We start from the raw sequence: 6659 nt of genomic DNA, 5'->3' as shown, positions 1-6659 counted from the left end.
CCCGCTTTCATTTTTATTATTTCCTTCTTTGTACTTTCCTTTGGATTACTTTCTTTTACTAGCTCTTTGAGTTGGAAATTTAATTTATACTGATGCTTTTATTTGGAAAAGTAAATATTTTTAAAATAAATGCTGTTTCAAATAAATTCCATACACATGTAGTGTTTTCATTATCATTATTTATTAGAAATTTATAATTTCATTTTGTGTATTACCTTTAATTCCCACCTACTGCATATGCGACATTCAGCACACTTTCCCACTTTCCTCTATCCCTTTCTCTTCTATTTTAGTGGCATTTTGACCTTATTGGGACATACAGGACTGTTTCAACATTAGGAAATCCACTATTATAATATATCATATTAACACATCTAAGGATAAGAAATAAAAAACCAAAGAAAATTCAAGAATATAGGATTGATGTATTTTAAAACCTTTTTATTTGGAACAAATTTTAGACTTACAAATTACAAAAATACCAGTTCCCATATACCTTTCACCCAGTTTTCTCTAATGTTAACATCTTAGAAAACCACAGTACAATGATCAAAACCGGGAAATTAATAATGACACAATACTATTAACTAAGCTATGAGTATAACCTTAATTAAATTAAATTTCACCAGTCTTTCCTCTACTGCACTTTTTCTGGTCCAAGATTCAACTGAGGTTTCCATGCTGCATTTAGTTGTCATGTAGCTTTGGTCTCCTCCAATCTGAGACAGATCCTGTCTATTCTTGTTTTCACAAACTTGGTGCTTTTGATGCGTATTCTTCAATTTTGGTTTGTCTGGTATTTTTTCATGTTTAGAGTGAGGTTATATCCTTTTTTGTTAGAATACCTCAGATGTTGTGATGTTGTGTCCTTTTTAGGGCACTGTATCAATGAGTCGTGATACTGATGTGTCTTGTTACTGGTGATGGATGTTCCCCTTGATTTTGGCCACTTGGTTAAAGGTCCTGTCTGCTGGTTTTCTCCACTGTAAAGTCACTGTATTTCCCTTTATAACTAATAAGTATCTTGGGAGAAATACTCTGAAATTATATATCCTATTTCTCTTCATATTTCCATCCACTAATTTTAGCACATGTGTGGACCTGTCTGCAACAGGCATTACTGCAGTGTTTACCAAATGATAATGTTGTATTTCCTTCTTTCATTTTAAATTCATTAATTAGAATTTAAATTCTAAGCAAAAACCATTCAGTCTCCCTGAAAGCATATTCAGTTATGTATATCATTATGGATTCATATCTTATCAGTTATACTATCATTGTTTATTTTGCTGTTAAAATTATTTCAGCTTTAAATTTTGAAAGTTTCTTTGGTTGGTTTTGTTCCTGCTTTAACCACTAATGTGACAAAGGTGACGTGGTGCCAGTTATAGGCCTCAGTCTTTTTATTTTTTTGAGACAGAGTCTCAAGCTATCACCCTGGGTAGAGTGCTGTGGTGTCACAGCTCACAACAACCTCCAACTCTTGGGCTCAAGTGATCTTCTTGCCTCAGTTTTTCTATTTTTAGTAGAGACAGGGTCTTGCTTTTTGCTCAGGCTAGTCTCAAACTTATGAACTCAAGCAATCCACCCACCTCAGCCTCCCAGAGTGCTAGGATTATAGGTGTGAGCCACTGCACCCAGCCAGGACTAAGTCTTAAGAGGTCTAGATAGCTTTCACTCTTAGGATCCCCAAGTTACCATGTAAGAAGTTCAACTACCCTGTTGGAGAGACCATGAAAAGAGACGGAGGCCCTGACACTGTATGGATATGATGACGCCTTTCAATAGGGTGACTCCAGCCTTCCACTCAACCCACTAAAGTGCTAAACATGTGAGGGAACCAACCCAAATGAGTCCCCAAATGACTGTAGCAACAGTAAAATCTATAACTCACCCAGAGCAAGAACTGCCCAGCTGATGCAGGGAAATCCAAAGAATTGTTAGAGATTATAATGTGGCTGTTCTTCTAAACCACTACGTTTTATGGCAGGGTTTATTGTGCAGCAGTTCATAACCAGAACCCTTCCAGACACACGGTGCCTTCCTCTTTAGCTTTCCTGATGACAAAGCATCTTTTGTATAATCCATGTACTTATTCAGTCCAGTGACCACTTTTCTCTGTTCCATAGCAAACAAATTATCAAGGCTGACTGATTCCATCTTTTTTGATTCCTCTCCACCCTTACACCAGCTGGGTGCTAGGGCAGTGGCAAGAGCCTCCCAACAGTCTCTGCAGACCATTTCCCAACACTCCAGTCTGCCTCAGACTTACTCCCAAATGTAGCTCTATATCCACAAATCCAGTGATTCCTTCATTCAGCAAATATTTATCAAGGTCCTACTGCATGGTAGGTACTACTGTAAACCTCGAGACACAAAAGTGAACAAAGACAAAAACACCTCACTGACATGGAAATCTAGAGGAAGAAGATGGACATATGAAACGAATAAATAAGACACACAGTATATCAGAAAGTGACAAGTGATATGCAGAGAAAAAAAGAAGGCAAGGAGAAAAGTAGGCTTTGGAATTTCAATAGTGTGGTTTGAGAAGGCCTCTCTGAGGTGACTGAAGGACATGGGGCAGTGAGCCAAGTGGACACCTTTGAAAAGAACATGTCTGGCAAGATGATAGCCAGGGCAAAGGCCCTGAGGTAAGTCAGGCTGGTGCACTCAAGGAACAGACAGTTCACTGGGACTGACTGGTGTGACACGACTGAGATAGAGTGGTGCAGAGGAAATCTAAGAATAAATGCAGGGAGATCAGACCTAGTTTTGTGGGACACTGGTTTTGACTTTGGTTAGGACAAGAAGCCTGAAAACATATGACACGACATGATTTACATTTTAAAAGATCCCTCCAGTTGCTGTACTGATTATCACACCTGTGTGGGACATGGGAAGAAGCAAAGGGACCAGTCGAAGGCTATGACCAACCACATGAGATAGTGGCCTAGACCATGGTGAAAACAGCAGGGGATGGAGAATTTTAGAGTACAGATCTGCTGTACAGATGGGGGGTAAGAGCAAGAATGGAATTAAGAATGACTCCAAGGTTTTGAGCCTGAGAAATCTGAAGGAGGGAAATGCCATGTCTCTGCTCCCTTTTAGAGCTAAACTCCTTGAAAGAATTGTCTATACTACATTGAGGCAGATCATGTTCCCAAGTGATCAGAGTTCAATGTTGGACACATTAGGTTTGGGACATACATCAGATATCCAAGTAAAAATGTGAAAGAGACAGTAGGAGCCTTGGATGTGGAGTTGAAGGCAGAGATCTAGGCTAAGCCTCAGACAGATGGTATTTAAAGACTTGGGAGTAGACAGGACCACGAAAGAGGTAGTATAACTGAAAGTGAGAGGTCTAACAACTGAACTGGGACCTTCCACAGTGGAAGTTTGGTAGAAGTGAAGGAGCCAGCAAAGGAAAGAGAGGAGAAGCAGCCTAGAAGGCAGGAGGAAAACCAGGAAGACCTGGAAACCAAAGAGCAATCATGACAAAGGATATATTAAGGAGGAATAAGCAACTATGTAAAATGTTGCTGAGAATTAACTACAGGCTTTAGTCACAGGGCGAACACTGTGACTTTAACAAGAATATTTTTTTTGGTGAGTAGATCCAAAAAGGCTTACTGAAATGATTAAAAGACGATGGAAAGATGGCAATGGATAGAGCAAGTACAGGTAATTCTTTCAAGGAATTAAGCTCTAAATGGGAGGAAAACAAGGCAAGGAGAAGAGACAGGAAGCTGGGGCAGTGCAGGAATGGAGACAGAGGGAAGGACCAGGAACCGAGGAATATGCACAGATGGAACTGAGAAGACACAACAGCCAATCAAATGGGAGGTATATTTGGAAACAACCAGATGCAAGGAAAATACAGAGGCCCAGTGTGATCAAGTTAAACAGCAGTTGATGCAGATTGGCAATGTCAGAAGAAATAATAGGAGTGAGTGGCAGAGACAGAGAAAGCCATCATGTTGTTTCCAGATATTTCTCCCTCTCCTTCCTCGGATCAGGGCTGTTCCAACTGAGGACAAAAGGTATTTTTTTAAACCATTGGGGAGAAGCTAGGCATGGTGGCTTACATCTGGAATCCCATTACTTTGGGAGGCCAGGGTGAGAGGACAGCTTGAGTTCAGGAGTTGGAGGTTGCAGTGAGCTATGATGATGTCACTGTACTCTAGCTCAAGCAGGAGAGTGAGACCCTGTCTTGAAATAACTAACTAACTAAATAAATAAAAATAAACAATTAGAGAAAATTGAATATTGGCTTGGATTTAAATGAGGTTTGTTATTAATTTTGTTAGGTATAAAAGTGAAATTGTGATTACATTAAAGCAAAGAGTCCTTATGTGTTAGAGATGACTCCTGAAGTATTCTCAGGTGAAATATGAAAACTCAGGTAGGGAAAAGAGAAAAGAAGAACAGAAGACACAAGAACAGAATGTTGACAACTTCACAGCACCTGCCAAGCCCGGGGAATGAGCAGTCTGAACAAACACTGAGACAAGGAAAGTAGGGGCAGGGATGTATGTACATAATGAATGGGAGCACTGGGCCAGAAAATATTCCCTGTGAAAACTGTCACCCTTAGAACAGGCTTGTTTTCTGAACCAGCTGGGGCTCTGGTCCCTGGATGGAACATTGTAGGACACAGATGTCCAAGTTGAGCAAAGGAAATCTGCTCATGGCTAGGAACATGAAAGGTAAGAGGCACTCACCTGAAGCTGGCCTGTCAGGAGCCCAGGACGCTTGCTTTCCCCAGCAGGCAGGCCTCTCTGGGCAGGCAGGGGCCACAGGAGGCAGAACAGGAACAAAAAAAATGTTCAGGACAGTCAATGGAAATACTCAAGCTCCAGCAGGGTAGTGCTGCTTCTTCCTTAATGGCATCAGGAATGGAACTGTCACAGAAGAAAAGTAGAGAAGAATAGTGGGCAGCTTCCTGGGAACCAGCCTGTCCTGACATGCTGTGGACACTCAGCATGAGTTGATCCTCTGTGTCTGTTATTAATAATGAAAGGTAATAATTACTGAGCATGTAGTACATTCTAGAGCCTATTGCAGCCACTGCATGGGTTTTACAATCCAATGAAATACAGGCTATTACCCTCATTTTACAGACCAGAAGATTAAGGCACAGTGAGGTCAGCCACGAGCTCGAGGTGAAACAGCTATAAAGTGAGGGAGCCTACAGGAAATTCTGCTGTAGAAACCATGCTCTTTTTTTTCTTTTTTTGAGACAGTCTTACTATGTTGCCCTCAGTAGAGTGTTGTAGCATCACAGCTCACAGCAACCTCAAATTTTTGGACTTAAGTGATTCTCTTGCCTGAGCCTCCCAAGTAGCTGGGACTACAGGCGCCCGCCACAACACCCAGCTATTTTTTGTTGCAGTTGTTCTTTAGCTGGCTCAGGCCGGGTTAGAACCTGGCACCATAACCACTGTGCTATGGGCGCCTAGTCAGAAAACCATGCTCTTAAACAACAAAACTGATGAACCTCTGGGTTGTAAGGATTTCCTCCTGCCCACTTTGAGATGAATCAAGACTGGTCAAGAGCTAATAAGTGTTAAATCTGGGTGATGTGGATTCGGTCTATGGAGTTCTATTTCTGGCGGTTTAAAATTTCTCTGCAATAAAAAAGTTTAAATGGAACATAAAATCCCAAAGCTTGGCCACACCAGCGGTATGGAAATCTGTGATTCTTGTGATCAATTACAGCTTTGGGACCTCTGAAAAATGTGCCCAGTGGGCCCCAGCCCGACCTACACCTCTAAGGTCTGAACCCAGGGGCAACTAGCCGCACTGAGACCCTAAGATCCCCTAAAATGAACACCCCACACCCGGTTCAACCCCTGCTTGTTTGGCCAAGTCAGCCGGTCCTTAACTCCCAAAAAGCAGGGTGTAGTTAGGCCCAAAGACCACCAGCTCCTAACCGACCAAACTCTGGGGACACAAGGTCCCTGGGACAGCCCCCTCCCCACACCACCAAGGAAATAAATATCCGACTGTCAAAAGTACCCCACTCCCCTAAATCCGGGTACGTGTAGCACGAGCGATCCCCTCTCCCAGTACCGCGACTTCAGCCAAAACCAAACCTGACCCAGGAACCCTAGGGCAGGAACCCCGAGCCCTGCACCCACCTTCACAACTGAGCTTCACTCAACTCTCCTGGAGATGTAAGCCCACACCCCCAAAATGAGACATCCAGGAGAACACGGCCTGAGCCCTGCCAGCGCGTCCCCCCAACCCTGTCCCCGCCCTATCCCCAGGGTCCCCAGGCTCAGCCTACAGACCAGCCAGTCTTCCATGGCCCTCCGCTTAGATAAGAGTATGACTGCTACAAGGATCTCCCGGGAGGCTCACGCACCAGCGCCACCAAAGAACAAGGGGTCGCTCCAGCCACCAGCTGAGGACCTCCTCCCGGGGAGCGGCGAGACTACACTATCCCGACCTCTCGGCGCGGCGCGGGGACCACACCTCCCAGGATGCTCGGCGCAACGGCGGCGCCCTGACCGCCCGCAGCTCTCGGGCCTTTGACAGATCCATTTCTGGGATCAGTGCCGTGCCACCTGGAGAACGACCACTGTGGCCCTTGGAGCCCCTCCTCCTTTAAAAACCACATGCATACAGCACGTAGAGACTCCGGGGAAGCTCAC

At 43.7% G+C, this 6659-nt stretch overlaps 1 protein-coding gene across 1 annotated transcript in view; it reads right to left on the bottom strand.

Annotated features, from left to right (window-relative positions):
* ZNF133 (zinc finger protein 133) overlaps positions 1-6446 on the bottom strand; it is a 30403-nt gene extending 23957 nt beyond the window's left edge. The window contains exons 1-2 of the mRNA XM_023518383.1: positions 6371-6446; positions 4725-4904 (exon numbers count right to left, since the gene is read on the bottom strand). The gene's annotated coding sequence lies outside the window, so the exon portion shown is untranslated. The remainder of the gene's footprint in view (positions 1-4724; positions 4905-6370) is intronic.
* Positions 6447-6659: the final 213 nt, after the last annotated feature.

Source organism: Otolemur garnettii, unplaced genomic scaffold, assembly GCF_000181295.1.
Source record: "Otolemur garnettii isolate 467f Iridium unplaced genomic scaffold, OtoGar3 scaffold00136, whole genome shotgun sequence".
Classification (NCBI taxonomy): Eukaryota; Metazoa; Chordata; class Mammalia; order Primates; family Galagidae; genus Otolemur; species Otolemur garnettii.
This window is presented reverse-complemented; position numbering and strand designations above follow the sequence as displayed.